Source organism: Arvicola amphibius, chromosome 11 (genome assembly GCF_903992535.2).
Source record: "Arvicola amphibius chromosome 11, mArvAmp1.2, whole genome shotgun sequence".
NCBI lineage: Eukaryota > Metazoa > Chordata > Mammalia > Rodentia > Cricetidae > Arvicola > Arvicola amphibius.
In genome coordinates, this window is record NC_052057.2 from 1981838 (window position 1) to 2001226 (window position 19389).

General features: G+C 41.7%; 1 protein-coding gene across 3 annotated transcripts in view; it reads right to left on the reverse strand.

Annotated features, from left to right (window-relative positions):
- The window catches only part of Fbxw7 (F-box and WD repeat domain containing 7), a 144733-nt gene that overhangs the window by 94566 nt on the left and 30778 nt on the right, over positions 1–19389 (reverse strand). For 2 of the 3 annotated variants that reach the window (XM_038347427.1, XM_038347428.1), the window contains exons 2-3: positions 2726–2773; positions 2538–2601 (exon numbers count right to left, since the gene is read on the reverse strand). The gene's annotated coding sequence lies outside the window, so the exon portion shown is untranslated. The remainder of the gene's footprint in view (positions 1–2537; positions 2602–2725; positions 2774–19389) is intronic. The other variant, XM_038347429.1, reaches the window with a different exon arrangement.

The following is a 19389-nucleotide window of genomic DNA, read 5'->3' on the forward strand; positions in this document are numbered from 1 at the left end:
CTACGGACTGTGATGACGTGTGACACACACAGACTATCAGTAAATACTTATCTTAAAATAAACCTGTAACTACACAACAAAATGAATGCTGAACTCTATCAAGACTAAAATCTTTCATTCTTTTCCAGTGACATTTTTTAAAAGTAAAAAGATAATCCAAAGACTAGGAGAAAATACTCATATTTGACAAAGGTCTAGTAGTCACAATTTATAAGGAATACCCACAATTCAAAATTAAAAGTATAATATAAGCTGAACATGAGTAAAGAACTTGAATAGCTCTTCCTTCAGAGACCACAAATGATCAGTAAGCAATGAAACCACCCACAATGAAATGCCCTTTCACACCAACTAGGAACACTAAACACAGGCATAAAATACAGGCACTCTCATGTTCAAGAGAATGTGGAAAAACTAGAACCTGTGTATTGCTGAAAAGTACAACCTGAAGAGGAACACGAAGGACTAAGTATCAATCCACATAAGCTCTAAAGAAATAAAAATATACAGCCACAAAAAACTTACACAAGAAAGCTCACAACACATACATTCATACCAATCAAAAACCTGGTCTATTAGCTGATGAATGACTAAATAAAACATAGCATGCAAATGACCTAATAAGTTATAAAAATAAATTAAATACTGATATGACACATATAATGCTAAAAGTATTGTGCTAAGAGAATGAAGCCAGGCACAAAAGAACAATACTGTGTGGTGCCACTTTAACCAATGTCCAAAACGGGCAAGCTCTAACAAGCAGAAACTCCATCACCAATTGCTTAGAGAGGGGAGTCAAAGGGGAGAAGGGCAATGAAAGCAGCCTGAGCTGTGAGGAGAGTGTATACTGAAAATACTCGAGGATCACTGACTAGTCCACAAGTACAGTGTATACTGAAAATACTCGAGGATCACTGACTAGTCCACAAGTACAGTGTATACTGAATACACTCAAAGATCACTGACTAGTCCACAAGTACAGTGTATACTGAATACACTCAAGGATCACTGACTAGTCCACAAGTACTAGTGTATACTGAATATACTTGAGGATCACTGACTAGTCAACAAGTACAGTGTATACTGAATATACTCGAGGATCACTGACTAGTCCACAAGTACAGTGTATACTGAATATACTCGAGGATCACTGACTAGTCCACAAGTACAGTGTATACTGAATATACTTGAGGATCACTCCCCTTTCTGTATATACACTCCAGAATCAGTTGCCACACTGTAAAGCAGAAGAAATCTGTATCTGCTATCTTTGCTCTGTCTTATGCTCCTGAATATGCTACAAGTCCCAAGTATGTACTGAACACTTGCACTCAGAGTAACATTTGCTACACTTGTTATGATTTAGTACATAAAGGATGTTTGTTCACTTCATAGTTCTTTATGTCTCTAGGAACTCCCCTTTAACTAATGAAATAAACACTTTGGTGATTATATTCACAACCATAAACTATATCATGGTACTTGATTACCAGATGTCTAAGCATTTTGTCCGTTTTGTAAAACACTTAATCACTTTAAAATTTTCACTATTAAAAGGAATGCACATAAGCTGGCATATCCATGGAGAAGAGCATAGGGGATCCTCAGAAAACTACACACAGAACTCCATGTGAGGCTATCCCACTCCTGAGCACATTTCCAGAAGAACCTAAGTCAGCACACCAAATAGTGCCTGCATATCAGCATCTACTACTGCAGCACGATTCATGACGCGAGGAACGGACAAAGAAATGGTAGCGCATACACATTACGGAGGTCCCCGCCCCACAGCTATGAAGAAGAGAAAAGATTGTCTAAGAAAATGGGTAGACATGAGAGCATCATGTTAATCGACGTTTAAGCCACACTCAGGAAAAGGAAAATATTATATGCAGAATATGTGTGTGGTGGATGCATGGGCGCATGGATGGACGGTGGGGAAGAGGACTATCTAGGAGAAGCAGGAACGAGAGACAGGCTGGGGGGATGGCTGTGCCAGCAGGGGAACCTAAGCTTTGATTCGTAGCACTCACATGAAAGCTGGGCACAGTCACACGGGCTGTAACCCCACCACTGCCTTAAGAGAGTAAGATCAAAGAGTAATAAAGCAGGACACCTGCCATCTTCCTCGGGCTTCAGCAAGCACGCACACGTCTGAACTCACATGTGTACGCACAGATCCCATACAGAGATGGGGTTGAGGACTAGAGAAACCGTGTTCGCTAGTGAAGTGGTAACCTAACAGATTCTTAATTAGAGGCAACTACAAAAGCTTTCATTTTAATCTTAAAACAAAGAAATTAAAATAATAGACTGGAAACATGACAGATGCTGACCCTCAGTGATAGTGTTTACGCTGACACAATGTAGTAAACAAGATTTAATACATTAAGGAACAGTAAACCAATAAATAGAATAGTAATAATAACAATAATAATAAATATGCATGTCTTTTGGCAATTAATAGGTCATTACTATAAAATCTCAGGTAGGAAAAGTCATATTTAACTCAAATGCTATTCCTGATTACTAACCTGATTTTCTAGACACAATGTGTAGAGGGATCACAAAAGATATAAAGAGAAGAAATTCTCGTACCTAGGTAAAAATGAAAACAAATATAATTCTTATTACAATTTAACTTACTGTTATCAGAAGTATATATAGAACATATACATAAATTTAAGGAACATGCAAAAGTACAAGAAAACCAAGCACTTACCAAGTATTTAGAGAGCCTTCTAAAAGTCTCGTGGATTGCTGAGATTTCCTAAATAAATAAAAATAAAAATGATTCAATGTCAAAATTAAACATACTCTGCCTAATTTAAACAAAATTTTCATGTTCTTAAAAATAACTTGCATAAGTAATAGATGGAGGAACTAATAAACTATCAGAACACTGGCAAAGTTTAAAATATTAAAATATTTTATCCATAGCAAAAAATTATGTATAAGCTGACAAGTTGATTTTACTGTTTATAGAAGTCAGATTTAAGTTATGTAACTTAATAAAAGTAACTACAGTAGAAATCATCTCTGTCAAGTCCCAAGTTTCATTAAGTTCAAAGCACCAGGAACAGAAGTACTAAATAATATTTAGGGAACTGACTATTTGCCAGGCACTTCACTGTGGACTTTAAAAAGCATATATTTATCCTTTTTTGCTGTTAATCACTTCATTTTTAATGACGACTAAGCCATCTGCTTCAACACAATAGCTGCACTCAACTCAATTCATGCCACAAATTTGTAAAACCTTTTTAAAGATAACTATTCAGTCCTATTGTTTAGAAAACTAAGATTTTTTTAAAAAATTCCTTTTAAAGAAGTTTTATTAACCTACTGAAGAAACACTCTGCAAATAAATATTTTTATATGCCTAAAATTCTTGTTAATATTGACAATGGTCGATTCCTGCTGTGGGACAATGGTTTTACCCAGTAAAGATTTGTTTCTTGTACTTGTTTAATAAAATCCTGATTGGCCAGTAGTCACGCAGAAAATATAGGCAGGGCGGCCAGGCAGGAAATAGAGGCGGGGCAATAAGAACAAGAGAATTCTGGGAAGAGGAAAGCTCTGTCTACCGTCATCACCAGACATAGAGGAAGCCAGATACAATGCAAGCAAGATGTGACTGCCTCGCCGAAAAAGGTACCAAGCCACATGGCTAACACAGACAAATCTTATGAGCTAATATAAGTTATAAGAATTAATAAGAAGCCTGAGCTACTAGGCCAACCAATTTATAATTAATGTAGACCTCTGTGTGTTTCTTTGGGACCAGAAACCTCTGTCAACAAATGGCGCCCAACATGGGGCAACTACATCCACAGAAAACCTGAGAGAGCTTGGGAAGTAATTCTACACACAAAATAACAGCATTAATCAGGACTTCTTGGTAGCAGCATTTTCTCAGGTTTGCTCTCTTTGCAAATGTATCTTATTTAAGAGAGGCTTCCTGACTCAGCATTAGCTGCAAAACTTTGCAGCTCTTTTAAAAGGCCCTGCCACCAAACACTTAAATGGTGTTTATGAATTGCCAACAACATGTTTCTTGGTGCTCCAGGGACCTTAAGAAACCACAGAGTTGTGAGAATAAACATGCCATAAGGCTAGACTCTCAGAAAGCTAAGAAATGGAGTGGACCCAGCCAGCCAGCCTTAATCTTTGCCATATCATTTAGCAAATTAAAGACTCGGGTGGTCAAAAAAGAGAGATATACAGAAAAGATAGTTTCTAATTAAAAAATCCCTCTAAATGGTTTACAATAAGTCTAAAAATATATGTAAGCTTATGAAAAAATAAAGTCCTTAAAAGAAAAACAGAGAGTAGTTAGATATTGTGGCACACACCTTTAATCCTGGCACTTGGGAAGCAGAGGCAGGCAGATCTCTGTGAGTTCAAGGACAGCCTGGTATACAGAGTGAGTTCCAGGACAGTCAAAAAGATACACAGAGAAACCCTGTCTCAAAAAGCCAAAAATTAAAAATAAAAATAAAAAAATAAAGTTTAAAATAAAGGCATAGAAAGATAAAAAATACACAGAGTCTGGATACTGTATATTATTGTGTTGTCTTTGAATTGTATGACTGCTGAGAAAGGAGCAACATTTGATTATAAATGCTGTTGGATTAATCCACTATATGTATTTTAAAAATGCCTTGACTTCAAAATTTAAGTCAAAAGGTATGTTACTTTAAAAAGAGAGAGAGAGAATGAGAGAGAGATTTTGCTTTTTTTTCCACAGGAAATGAGAGGCTGTTGATTCATTCTAGATTTTAAAAAATAGGTTTGATCAGAAAAAGAGCCCCTAAAAAATCTCCAATAGGAGCAGATGGCCCAGATGTTCTATATCCTGCTGTTGCCTAAGATGATCATGCCTCACAGGATACTCCAGCCAGGCCTTGACCATAATTCTAAATTTTCTTTAGGTCCCCATAAGATTATCAGCACCCCCAATCAGCAAAAAGTAGCCTAAAAAACTATGCCCACATTCCCAAAAAATAAATTATGAATGTTTTTCTTTTTTAAAATGTTGGTTACAATTTGTATGGGTAATGGTCAAAAAAAAAAAAAACAAAAATTCCATTCAGAGCTACTTAAAATATAAGTATTTTCATTTCTTTGTATTTTACTTTTCCATTTGATTTACTAATCACTGTCTCTTGATGTAAACAATTTCTATTTTTCTCTAAACTAAATTAGCATTCTGATTTAATTTTTAAATGTGGAATTTTTAACACATCTGAATAGACACCTACTTTATAATTCACAACAGCAGGTCTGCCTGGTACTGTTACCTGTTCTCCTTTCTTTCCACATTTGTTTGTTGCCTGTTTAGTGGATGCACAGGCATGTATGTGTACGCACACAGTGCCACAGGACACACAGGAAGGTCGGAGAACAACTCATGGAAGTGTGTTCTCTTTGTCCACCCACGGGTCCCACTTGGGTTGAAGACCTGGCAGCAAGCACCTCTAACTATTGAGTCATCTTGCAAATCCACTTATTTGCAAACCCAGGCCTTGAAGATAAGCTCCCTCAACATTCTCCAGGTGCTGATGAACTTAAGCGTCTCCTCAGACAGCAGCTATTAGAGAGGGACTCAAAGAATTTGGCTGGGGGAGAAAGCTGCACTCAGCAAGAACTGGGAGTTTCTGTGAGAGGTTCTTGTCTGTCACTGATTAAGAGCAATATCAGCATCCTTTAATGTAAATGTTAGCTGCAGAGGTATCCATTCTGTAACAAAAGGAGGAAACCCCTTAATAAGAAATTTGTCTTCCTGAACGACAAAGAGATTAACTATTGAATTCTTACTCCTGAGAGATCTGTACCTCTAGGTAACACGGGGGGGGGGGGGGGGGGTCTACTTTGAAGGTAGGGGTCCACAGTGACCACAGGCAAGACAACAGATCATGTCTTATCTAGGGCCCACAGAAACAGACTGTGGGTACCCAATTTTATGATTTCTGATGGCCCAGAGATCTCAGAAAGACCGTGGGAATGGAAGCGTGAAGTCTCTAACAGAGATGCGCGCTGGTCAGCGCCGTGCAAACACCGACACATAGCGCACTGGTCACCCACAGCAGCGCCGCCGTGCAGACACCGACACTTAGCGCACTGGTCACCAACAGCAGCACCGTGCAGACACCGACACTTAGCGCACTAGTCACCAACAGCAGCGCCGTGCAGACACCGACTCTTAGCGACCCAGCGCTTACCCAGGCACAGTCGCCTACAGTATAACTAACACAATTAACAGTAACATGACGCAGTTTTCTAAAACAGCTGGATTTTGAATGTTTTCACCTCAAAGAAAGACAACCCACAGGACAAAAACCACTGCTTACAGGAAAGATCAAAACCCTCAACTTTCCAAGAGGCACACGGGATCTACATTATTCCATCCCATGTGAGGCCTCAAGCACGCACTGGCATCATGGGGTGCGTTCCCCATGAACAGGAGGCAGCTACCAGCGATACATCAACATCGGATCTTAAACTACAGGTCAATTCAAAGTTTCTCACCACCCATTTAATCTACCCTAATTACAATATTTCACATATGAGCCTAGTGTAAACTAATTCATTTTCTCCACCTTATCTTATTATCTTTTCCTTCAGGCATAGTTTTAAAGGCTGCATGCCATGAGAAGCTTTTTATTTATTAAAAAAAAAGCTAAATTTTTACTAAAAGGACCTCATGATACACTTCTATTTCCTTAATAAAGTGCAGGGTATGCTGGTATGATCAACGGCATACTTCATATGAAGGTGGTCCCATAGGTTGAAATCTCAGAGAAGAAACTTTTCTACCACTAAGAGCATCAGAGCAGTTTTCCTGACATCGCCCACCTTGTGTGTCTTTGTGGTAACACTGGTGTAAAACAACACACTGTGCCTTCAGTATGTAATAGTACATACACAGTTATGTCCACCGAAGGCTGCATGCTAATGACACATGATCATGCCACTGATGTATACATTAGTACATCATTCATCATTATTTTAAAGTGTACTCTCCACTTATAAAAACATTTACTGACTGGCGGCAATGTCATTATGCCAGCACTCAGCAGACAAAGGCAGGGATATCGCTGTAAGTTTGAGGCCAGGCTGGAATATATACCAAGTTCCAGGGCAACCAGGACTAAGATCCTCTCTCAAAAACAAACACACAGGCCATAAAAACTATCAGTGTGTCGCTCCAGCACAGACTGTACCTCAGGTTCACCACATCTTGATTACAACAAGAGATACTTGGAACAACTGGCCTGTACCATCTAGGTTTGTGCAAGTGCCTGCTAACAATCAACAATGGGACTGCCTACCAACACCACTTTTCAGGGTATAACCTGTCACTAGGCAAGATATTACTGCACTAACAGTCCCAGTATCTTTTTCTACCACCCAATTGGCTACAAAGCAAGTTAAGACTAGGACTAACCTTATTTAAAAAAAAAAAATTAAAGCATTTCTCTTTCCATTAAAAAACAACTGATCCCATGAAAACAGTCTGAAGAGAATTTTAAAAATAGTTTGAACTAAATGAATATAGCATACAACATATCCATGTGCGTGATGCAGTCCAGGCACAGCTTGGAAGAAACTGTAAAGGAAACAGCACTTATCTGTAATCTGCAAGAAGACTCCATGTTCAAGACCAGCGTGGGCTACTGAGGGAGAGCCCATCTCAAAGAGAAAAGGAGAAGAAATGGAGAGGAGAGGACAGAGACGCGGAAGAGGGGATGGAAGGAGCAAAAAAACTGGACAGAGTGACCAAGGCAAACTCAAAACAGCAGCAAGATGACAAGACAAAGAGCTGAGCCAGCTGATGCACTGCAACAAACCAGGAAAACAGTAAGTGCAAAAGTCGGTTCTCTGGAACACTTAATAAAACTGAGAAGCTCTCCAGCCAAACCAACACATGAAACGAAAAGGAAGACCCTGTCAACAAGAGCACGAAAGCATGAATTACCACAAAAGCCCTCACAAGCAGTAACCAATTAGGGGACGCACTGTGCCTATAAATTCTGCAACTGAGAGGAAATAATCATTTCATTCTGAAAGATATGGACTGCTAAAATCCATCTAAGAAAAGTCCAATTAACATACAAAGAAAACAAACCTGCCATTACAAATCATTCCAAGACAGGAAGCACCATGCTTTGCTGGGCTCTCAGCAATTGCAGTGTAACATTCACACACACACACACACAACAAAGTTCCACCTAAAGACAATGTCTCCTAGACAGCCGAGGAAGAAGTATGTCTCAACACAAAACACCAAAGGACATTATTCCAGAAGAAAAACATCCTTCACAAACATATACAAAAATCCTCTACAAAATATAAGAAAACTCAATCCAGCCGGGCGGTGGTGGCGCACGCCTTTAATCCCAGCACTCGGGAGGCAGAGGCAGGCAGATCTCTGTGAGTTCGAGACCAGCCTGGTCTACAAGAGCTAGTTCCAGGACAGGCTCCAAAGCCAAAGAGAAACCCTGTCTCGAAAAAAAAAAAAAAGAAAAAAAAAGAAAACTCAATCCAACAATATAGAAACTGAGTAAGAAATGCCTTTACAAGCAAATATGGTTTATCACAGAGTCAATAATGTCGCTCAGCAATTTTTAAAAGCCAACAGACCTGTCTAGATAGCTTCACAGGCAAATGCATTTGCTGCTCCCCGAGTGCATCAGAGTCTGAACCCCATTTGCTGCTCCCTGAGTGTACCAGAGTCTGAACCCCATTTGCTGCTCCCCGAGTGCACCAGAGTCTGAACCCCATTTGCTGCTCCCCAAGTGCACCAGAGTCTGAACCCCATTTGCTGCTCCCCGAGTGCACCAGAGTCTGAACCCCATTTGCTGCTCCCCGAGTGCACCAGAGTCTGAACCCCATTTGCTGCTCCCCGAGTGTACCAGAGTCTGAACCCCATTTGCTGCTCCCTGAGTGCACCAGAGTCTGAACCCCATTTGCTGCTCCCCGAGTGCACCAGAGTCTGAACCCCATTTGCTGCTCCCCGAGTGTACCAGAGTCTGAACCCCATTTGCTGCTCCCTGAGTGTACCAGAGTCTGAACCCCATTTGCTGCTCCCCGAGTGTACCAGGGTCTGAACCCCACAGCCCACTTGATGGCAGAAGAACGAATGCCTAAAGCTGCTCTCAGATCCTGGAAAGAAGGGGTGGCGTAGGTCTGTGTGCACACCAAGAGTGTATGTATATATACACACACACATATATATAAAATCATTTTCTAAGTAAGAAAACCATATTTTCATATCTTTACAAGAGGCACTTTGATAAAAATCCAGCACCTACTCCTGATCACTACTTCTGACTAAGAAAAGAACAACTTGGGCTAAACAGACAGCTAAGAGTAAGGAGCTGGCTGCCTGTGACGGTTTGAATGAGAATGGCCTCCGTAGTTTGACTACTTGGGCTGTTGGAGGAGTTTTCCTGTCCCGACCGCCTGCTCCCAAATAACCAACAGAGGCTTAATATTACTTATAAACGCTCAGCCAATATCTCAGGCTTGTTACTAGCTAACTCTTACACTTAAATTAACCCGTATTTCTGATCTATGCTTCACCATGTGGCTCGTGGCTTGTTACCTCATTTTCTACACATCCTGCTTCCTTACAGCTGGCTGACATCTCCCCTGACCCCGCCCTTCTTCATCCACGCATCCTCAGCTTATTGTCTTGCCTAACAGATGATAAGTTATAGTTCAAAGACCAGTAAGATGGCTCAGTGTGGAGGAGGCAGAACTTTGCGAGTTCATGGCCAACCTGGTCTACTGAGTGACTTCCAGGACAGCCAGGGCTGCACAGAGAAACCCTGTCTCAAAAAAACCACAGCGACAATAAGAAAAAGAAAGAAAGAAAAAAAGCAACGAATTAAAAATAAAAGCGTGAGAAAACTGAAAAACGAAAAAAGCACAGCCGCGAGAGTGAGAACAAATGAGGAAAAACACACTGACCATCTAGAAAACACCCATAACATGCGATTATTAAAAGTATGAACAAAAGTAACTAGAGAAAAGAAAATAAAACCTAACAGGTAAGTTATAGTTCAGGACCAGCAGATGGCTGAGTGTGGAGGAGGACGCTTGCTGCTAAGCCCGACAACATGAGTCTGAACCACTGGGCCTGAAAGCTGGAAAGAGAACCAGCTTCTGCAAGAATTGTCCCCTGACCACCACACATGCATGTCCACAGACACACAAAACCAACAGGAAGATGTCCCTCCTAGAGGCATCACTTTCTCTAGCTTAATAAATCCTGTACCTCACAATACTCTCAGATACACCACCCTATTACAGCAGTTCCTTCCCATCAATTAGACAGCAAGTGGGAGGTTGAGGGAAGAAGAAAGTCCTACTGTCACAGAGGTACAGTGGTCTCATCTACGTGTAAACCTTCTGTTCTCAGCGGAAGAGAAGCCAGCCGCTGTCCCTGTGCTGCTCTAGCAGAGTCATGGACTGGAAGAACTCAGCTTCTCTGACTGACAAAGCTACTAGTACATCTCAGCCAGTGAAGAAGCTCCTCCATTGCTGCTGCTGCTGCTGCTGCTGAAGCAACCTTTGGTTCAACTCTAAAACATCAGAAGCCTCAGAGGCTCCAGCTCTCTAATTCTTCCATTTTACCACATGAACATAAAAGTTTTCTCTCTCTCCAGTATACTTCAACTGCAAAAGATGTTGAGAATTAAATTAATATCTACTTTACTTTATTCTGCTATTTTCCCATGAGAACAAAGTATAAAATTCATGCTACCTGCTAAGTGTCTCAGAAACAACTCTTATAACAGTCGAAATCAAAAGTATAACTGATATCCAATCAGCACTACCTGATTAACTTCAGTAAGCACAACACAGAAAATGCCACAAAATTAATGCAGCTTTGACCTCAACCAATTTAATCTGGTGAATAAGATGGGAACCTAGAGAAACCACTGCAAAATACCATATGATAATGTTAACTACTAAATATGATATTAAGAATATATAATTAACTAAGCTTTGAAGAGTAGAAAAGACTTGAGACTAAATAAAGGATAATATCTTTAAGTTATGTGACTATACAAAGATGGGTGAATCAAACACTACGATCAGACTTTTAGTGCTCGAGTACGGCTACTGTAATACCACTTGTGTAAAGAGTTAGCTTAAGGGAAAAAATCATATTAGGGAATGCCTGTTGGTTCATGAAGAGCTGCTTAGTTACTCTAGAATCTGGACGGGATCTCAAGCAATGAACAGTTACTGAAAAGCTCTGGGAGGTCTGTCACTAAGGGTCACTGTCTGGATTCAGGCTGTCACTTGTCAGGCAAGCACTCAGGCAGCACCCTGGCCAGCCCAGGCTGCTATGTCACTAGCAGCCTGTATGCAGGAGCAAAAGGGCCCTAAAGAGACAAGCTCTGCCCATTCCTGCTCTCTTTCTGTTTTGATGTAGAGGCAAGCAGATCTGTCTCCCCTCTCTGTCCTTCTCTGTCCCTCTCTCCCTTCCTTTCCCCGGCTCCCTTTATCTCAATAAAACTCCCCCACTTAAGTTCTGTCTGCATGGAGTGTCTGTCTCTCACTCGCTGCCATGTGGCCCCTTGGCCCACTGAGGTCCCTCTCCCACAGAATCCAGCACCACCGCCCCAAAAGACCCCGCAACCAGAATTATCAAAAAAAAAAAAAAAAATCCCGTTTTAAGATTTTTTTGTGTGTGTGGCCTGGGCAGTGGTGGCTCACACCTTTAATCCTAACACTTGGGAGGCAGTGGCAGGAGGATCTCTGTAAGTCTAAGGCCAGCCTGGTCTATAGACAGATCTAGGGCAGGCTCCAAACTACACAGAGAAACCCTGTCACAAAAAATACAAATAAAATAAAATAAAATAAAATTGTGTGTGCATGCACGTGTACATATTAGCATACACATGCAGATGCCCTGGGAGGCCAGAGTTATGTATGAAATCCTTCTGGAGTTAGAGTTCCACAAAGTTGTGAGCCCCCTGATATGGGTACTACGATAGAACTCTGGCCCTCTTTGAGAACAAACGTACTCTTTAACTAAGAAGCCATCTCTCCAGCCCTAAAAGCTTCCACTTCCAATACCCTCAGAATACATAAGGATTTGGGGAATTAAGGCACCATAGAAGTACACAAAGACTGGATTTTTAAATGTAATTCATGAGTAATATGACTACATATAGTATAGACTACTAGTTTAAATTCAGTATTTTCTAAAATATTTGCTATTAAAAGATAAAAAATAATGCAGGAAATTATTACAATACCAGGTAATTTTCAACCCTGTCAAGGATTCAAGACAATATTCCTGAGAACTGTAAGATACACCGTGCTACTTCTAAATTCAACAGGAAGAACTGGAGTTTTGTTTTACTATTCATGGGCAGGACCACACACACAAAGGCAAACACGTGCATGGCAGAGAACAACTCTGGAGCGGGGTTCTGTCCTGACATTTGATGGGATTCAGGAGTCACCAAGAATCCATCAGCCCAAGCCCGGGCTTACCCACCATAACCCTACTGTGAGTGTCCACGGCACTGCCTGACTTGTGCTCCGGTGTTCCAGGGCTCTCTCTACCCTACCACTCACCGCAGCCTAAGGATTCTATTCGTCTTCTTGCATGAACCAGCGACAATCATCCAACCGATGCAGCCATATCAGTCTCTAACTGTTAGCTACTGTGAATAAATCTGCTATATATATTCTTAGAAAACCTTTGTGGTTTGTCACTTCTACTGGAAAAGTATCTTCTCCATTCACAAGGAATGAAGCTGTAAATCAAAGCTATAACACATGCTACAATGTGGATTAACCTTGAAAACATTATGCCAAATGACAATAAACCAGTTATAAAGCGATAACCACTGTAAACCACTGCATTACTGTAGAAATTACAATTTCTACCCAGAATCATCAAGTTCAGAGAGACAGCATAGCAGAAGTTACCAGGGGCTGTGGGGAAAGGGATGGAGAGCTACTGCGTACAGTAAGAAAGATTACAGAGATGGTGAACAGTGGCTGCTGTAAGACACCGCTAAACCGCACATATTTAAACTGCTCAAAGCCTAGGGCTTGTCTGCCAGCTCCTTCCCAGCTGACCTGCAAAACAGCTCTCGGCCAGGGCCTCACAGTCAACACGTTTGGCTTGGGACTCAGGCTCAGGCATCTATGTGTAAGAAAAGGCAGAAGGTGGTGGGGGACTCCAAGGAAACAAAGGGGCTGACATACAAATGGACTCAGAGACGGAACAGCAGGCATGAGATCCAGAGGTTCAAACCAGACAAATCGTAGCACAAAGAAGGGAAAGTGGACTAGGGTACACCCTAACCAAGAAGATATTTACAACTGATACCCGGGGGGTGGGGGGGGATCCCAAGTCCAGGAGGGGTAGTTGACCAACACAAGGCATCATGGTTTGGCACAAGATGTTGTTTTTGTGGACACTGTGAGCTTTTGTCATTTTGACTTATTGGTTTTTGTTTTGAGCTTTTTGTTATTGTTGTTTTGTTTTAGGAGACAGAGTTTCTCTGTGAAACAGCCCTGGCTATCTTGGAACTTGTTCTGTAGACCAGGTTGGCCTTGAACTCACACCTGCCTCTCCCTCACAAGTGCAGGGATGAAAGGAGTGGGCGGCTACTACCTGGCCATTGTAGTGATACTTCATTTGTATTCTAATAAAGTTTGCCTGAAGACCAGAGCGCAAAACAGCCACACTAGTCAGCCACACAGGTCAGTCAGTGGTGGCACACACCTCTAATCCCACTTTAAATACGCACGCACGCACGCGCGCACACACACACACACCCCTCTGCCTCCCAGTGAGGAGTGTTATCACTGAGCTCCCCAAAACCCAGAGAGCTCTGGCTCTACATTCACTAAGCGCAGCAGGTAGGTTCCCTTTGTCGCACTGACTAAGTGGGACTATGGAAGGTGACTGACTCCCCAGAGCACATTCCTGGCCACTACAATTCGCTTTCTCTTAAACAGGAGCAGGAGTAAAAAGATACACACTGTTCAAGTTGTCAGTTACTCTGTGGGTGTTGGGACAGCAAACTCAAGACGCTGCCTTACTGCTTTTTAGCATGTAGAGGGGGCATGCCCAACAGCAGGACCTTCAGCAAAGCACTTGGCAATGGAACACCCAAAGTTTTAAAATGCAATGACTGCTGAAAACAAGCAATGGATACAATGGATACTTTTATTCTATTCATGCTTTAATTTTTCCATACAAATTTTTATTTTCTTGTCTATCAGTAAAAAAATAAATAAAAGAAGCCCTTAAAGATTGCCCCCCTGCCCCGATAAGCTAGCAGGCAAAGGAAGGAACACAAGACAGAAAGGGGTGGGTGGTAATATTCAGAACAATCTGTGAAAATAGGAAAGGGCCCTTAATCATAGATTCCAAACACAAAAATGAGAGATACACAATGACACTCAAGAGCTTTTTGGGAAGAAACTGAAGAGCCTTTCCTACTTAGTTCTAAATCTAATGAGTATCATTAATGCTCCTTAAAAAAAAAATCCAATGCTAATAAGGTCACAAGAAAAGTATCTCTCGTAACTATTTTTTGTTCTTCACATTTCAAAATACAAACAGAACAGTAAAAGTCAGCAATAACAGAACAGCTCTTAAACTATTCTGTTTAATTTTCAAAGCTACACAATCATTTACTAACCATGTGAAAACACACTGTAGTTTATGTAATGCCATCCCTCCCAGCCCACCCTGGTCTAATGTTACTAGGGGCCTGGCTTCCTGCTGATGGGTTTCTCAGAAGCGACTAGACTCCAAGGGCTCTGTCCTAAGCAATGGATTCCTAGAGTGACTGTATTAGGAGGTGACAGCAGGAGGCGGGTCTATCTGAGTAAGTCACTGCAGTTGCAGGGAGAGCCTAGGGCGCGCCTGCCCTTGCCCCTTTGTGTCTCTTCCCTCCACTCCAGGCTGTCTTGACGTGACATGCTGGGCTGTGGTGTGCCCTCCTTACCATGATGAACTGAAATCTCTAAAATCATGAGCCAAAATGCAGCTTCCCACAACTTAAGAGACAGCTCAGCCTATAATGTGCCTGCCTAGCAAGCACAAGGACCTGGGTTCAATTCCCAGAGGCTACACACAAAGCTGGGTGTGGTGAAGCATGCTTGTCCCAGAGACAAGAGGATCTGAAGCCGGGCAGTCAAATTATCAAGCCCTAAAGTTTGAGAGACTTTTACTCAAAAACCAAGCTAAATGGCTGTCCTGAGGAACCATGCCAAAGGTCAAGCTCTGGCCTCCACACACATGTGCACACGTAGAGTGTGTGCACGGACAGGAACACACACATTTTCCTTAGCTGCTTTTCTCAGAGGAATAACAATACTAGAATACCAAGACTAGCTACACTCTGTCCTCTGCAAACTCGCGCGTCTTCTGAAGAGAGTAAATCATGGTATTCCTCGTCTGGTCACTACAACAAACACCCGACAGAAACAACCCAAGGAGGGGCTGACTGAGGCACAACTGAAGCGGTTTGCACGCACGGCTGCAGGAAGGGCGGAGGTTGGTGTGCACCACTGCAGGAAGGGCGGAGAGGAGTTCCTGGAGGCAGAAGCCTGCCTGTGCCAGAGGTCCCACACACCACAACAGACCAGGAAGTAGAGAGTGCCAGAACTACAGTACAGACTATAACCTCAAGACCACACCCAGTGACCACCTCCTCTACAGCAGCAGCTTGTGAAAAAGAATCAAAAACATAGATCTGCAAGGGTCATTTTAGACCCAAACCATGACTGTGATTAAATATACATGTATTATCTATAATAATCACACACACACACACACACACACACGAGTACTCTACATGAAGAACAGCTTTTCCCCATGAAAGTGACCTTTCAAAACACATACAAGATGCTTAAAGCAAAGAAAAACTGGCCAGGGCGGCACACGCCTGTGTCCCAGCCCTTGGATGCGAAAGCAGAAGGACTTCAACTTCAAGGCCAGCCTGGGCTACACAGTGAAAAAAAAGAAAGGGACTCGCGAGAGAATGGAAGCAGAGTAGAATCATAAGAATTAATTGCATTAGTAAGGTTATTTTTATTGACCTACTAGAGCATGTACAGGTATTTGTGTCTTTGTAACATTTGACCTTAAAATGTTTATGTGAACATTTCAAGCATACGTAGATTGTATAGAATAAATGGCCAGCTTTACCAATCGATTCTTGTTTCATCTTGAACTCCCATTCCCAGTCACTCACTGTCTGTACAACTACTAGATAAATCTTACATACCTGGAAACACAAAACACGTCTTAGCTGTCAACAAACAGATACACCCTCTTTCACACACCGGTCAGACCCTGAACACGACGTCTATCATTTCAGGGAACGCGCCTGGTCGACTGTCCGCCATCAGCTCTTCACAACCCAGAGGCAGTCAGTGCTCACTGTGTTTACATCTGTCATCACAGGCTGGCTGCTTTATCTAGAACTTGCTGTAAATGAAATGAAGAATTCTGCATCCAGCTTCTGCTGCGTGTATCTGTGCAATTCATCTATGTCTCTTTCTACATTGGGGTTCCTTTTTATGAATGAGCAGCACTTGTCTACAGGAAACTTTAGCCATTAGCTACCGAATGATGTCTGGGCTGCTTCCAGTTGTCAGCCATTCTGAATAAACCCAGTACTCCTTTTCAAAGACCTCCTGATGAATGAGTGTTTACATTTCTCTTTGGAATACACAGGAGGACAATGCTGGATCCAGAAGTAATACATGTTTTAACTTGCAAGAAGCTGCTAAAGGTATCATCCTGGAGAGTCCTGGGTATCCTCCTAGAAAATCTGTGTTACCAGTCTTGGAATTTTAGCCCTTCTGGCTATTTTTTGAAGGTTATCTCGTAGGTTTGACTTGCATCTCCCAAATGACTGCCATTAGTAACTTTTGCCTATGTTAAAAATATTTACATTTAAGGCATAAGACCAGAATAATTATAAGCAAAAAGATAGCAAGTGAAAGCCCATGTGAAAAGTCTGAGAAGACAGGCCAAAGGTCAAATCTGTGCGTGGAGATTGGTAATTCAGATTTAGACTTGTTTTGAACGACTTCCAAGAGAGCTACATGGAGTTGTAAAATAGGTTTGGATTCCAGACACGTTAGTGTGGAGTAGAAACACGGTGTTGAGAACGCCTCGAGAGAGAGAGAAAAATCAGGACTAGTCTAGGACCAAGAATCAGGAAATTTTCATTTTTATTTAATAATCAAATCAAAAGGAAAAAGCAGGTTAAAATAAATTTAAATTTTTGCTTACAGGTACAGAACAATGCAGAGCAGCAGAAAACGTAAGGTGGTCCAGGGAAGGGAAGCGACTCCCAGGACTCCTGGAGAGCACCAGGGAGATGAGCACAGCAATGGACAAGGGCACTGTAATGGCAGCCGGCTGGACAACCACTGCTGATGGCCACGAGTTTATAATCACTTTATAATCTCATCCTTACAAATATATGACTATGTATTTATAATTTAAAGTCTCTAAACATACATGTGTGCGTATATACGCGTGTATATGTGTACCCTTCGGAGAGGCTCTCAACTACATATTTAAGTGGTACAGGAATGAAGAAAACAGGAAGCTGATGTAATTCAAATGGGACAAATATATGCAAGGAGGAGTTAAAGCCTGGCCAAGAAGTAGACAAGACTCAATTAACAGCAAAGCAAAACAGAGCAAGTTAATGCACAGAAGAGGCGAATCACTGAAGCACAAGTAGCTGCAGTAGCAACAGCTAACCCAGCTTCCTTGAGGGACACCAGTGATTAGCTAAGCTTAACAGTCATTACTATAATTCCCCTGCCGTAGCTGAAGAGGAAGAAAAAAAAATCACAAGAAGTAAAACCAAGAACACTGGCTAGTGATCCATGCAGATACTAAATCCAAGAAGAATTACCACAGTGCCTGACATGCACAACTATACCAGGTCTTCCCCAGAATTTATAACATTCTTCAGAAAGGTTGCAGCTGATCCCAGTGATGAAGACGCTTCTGGATGCTTGCTGGGCATTATTGATTCTAGTAGTGATTTTCACAACAAGATATAATGATATTTCTACTCGTGAAGGAAACAGCATGAAGAAGTTTAAAGAGACCTGTCCAACTTATTCTCTTATGCCATGCTGTAAGAAAGCGTAGGACACCTCCAGCACTAGGAAGGATTCAGGTTACAGTAGCTGTCCAGAGTGTCATTTCAATTACAAAAATGTATTAAATATCTACTGTAATTCAGTTCTGTAAAGCCTCCAACAGAAGCTTCATTAAGAAAGGACACACCAAAGCCATTCTTTCAAATGAATCTTTTAGCCAGTATGAAAGAGAAATCTTTACATCAGTACCAGACTGCAAAGGGACAACGTTTCTGCCCTATAAACGGTTGGCAGCTGGAACTATATAATTAACCTTTATAAGGACTGCAGTTAAAATTCAAATCTCCCTCCCTTCTCCACACACGAGCATAAAATAACCAACAAGGAAGGCTTGCAGCATTCGTTAGAATGCAATGTTGGTACAAGAAAAGTTAAAAAGAACAGGCTTGTGCAGCATTAATGATCACGATACAAATTATAGGCCTATCAACAAGGACACCCCCAAAGAATCTATTACTTGAACTAAGAGTTCAGGGCAGGAGACAAAAAGTGGGGGGTGGGACTAAGGATAATGGGCACATGGGGTATGGTGGTAATGTCTTTAATCCCAGCACTTATTAGGCAGAAACAAGTAGATGTCTGAGTTTGAGGGCCAGCCTGCTCTACATAGTAAATTTCAGCCCAGCCAGGGCTACAGCAACAATAAATCTAAAGCTGGAATCTACGAAAGCAATAACTATACTAGGAGACATTACACAGTGCATAGGATCATTACCCATGCTGAAAGCGGTAAATTCAGTGAGTTCCAATCACTACTCCAACAGCTGTTGGTGTTTGCCTTTCATTAGATTATTTGGAAGGAGGTTTGAAAGCAAAGTTTCAGAGAAGATTCACTTTCTTGACTATCAAAGACAAATTAGAACTGCGCTGATTTCAACAGCACAACAACAGCATGAGAGCAGCAAATCAAGTCAGTCCAGAGAACAGGAACAATGCAAATTCAACTCACTTCTTAGCCAGGCTTTTCCCAATGTGAAAAGCACATGGCAGAAATCATTTTAAAACTAGAAGGGATCTCTTTGGCTTGGTGCTGCAGTCCACCGTGGGTCCACCGTGGGTGCACCGTGGCCGGAGGGATAACACAGTGGAACAGCTCTTATCCTGCTGTCCTATCAGAGCGGCCCGAAAACAGAAAGACAGCACGCCTGTTCATGCCAGCAGCCTTCCTCCTCCTTCCCCAGCACCGCCACCCTC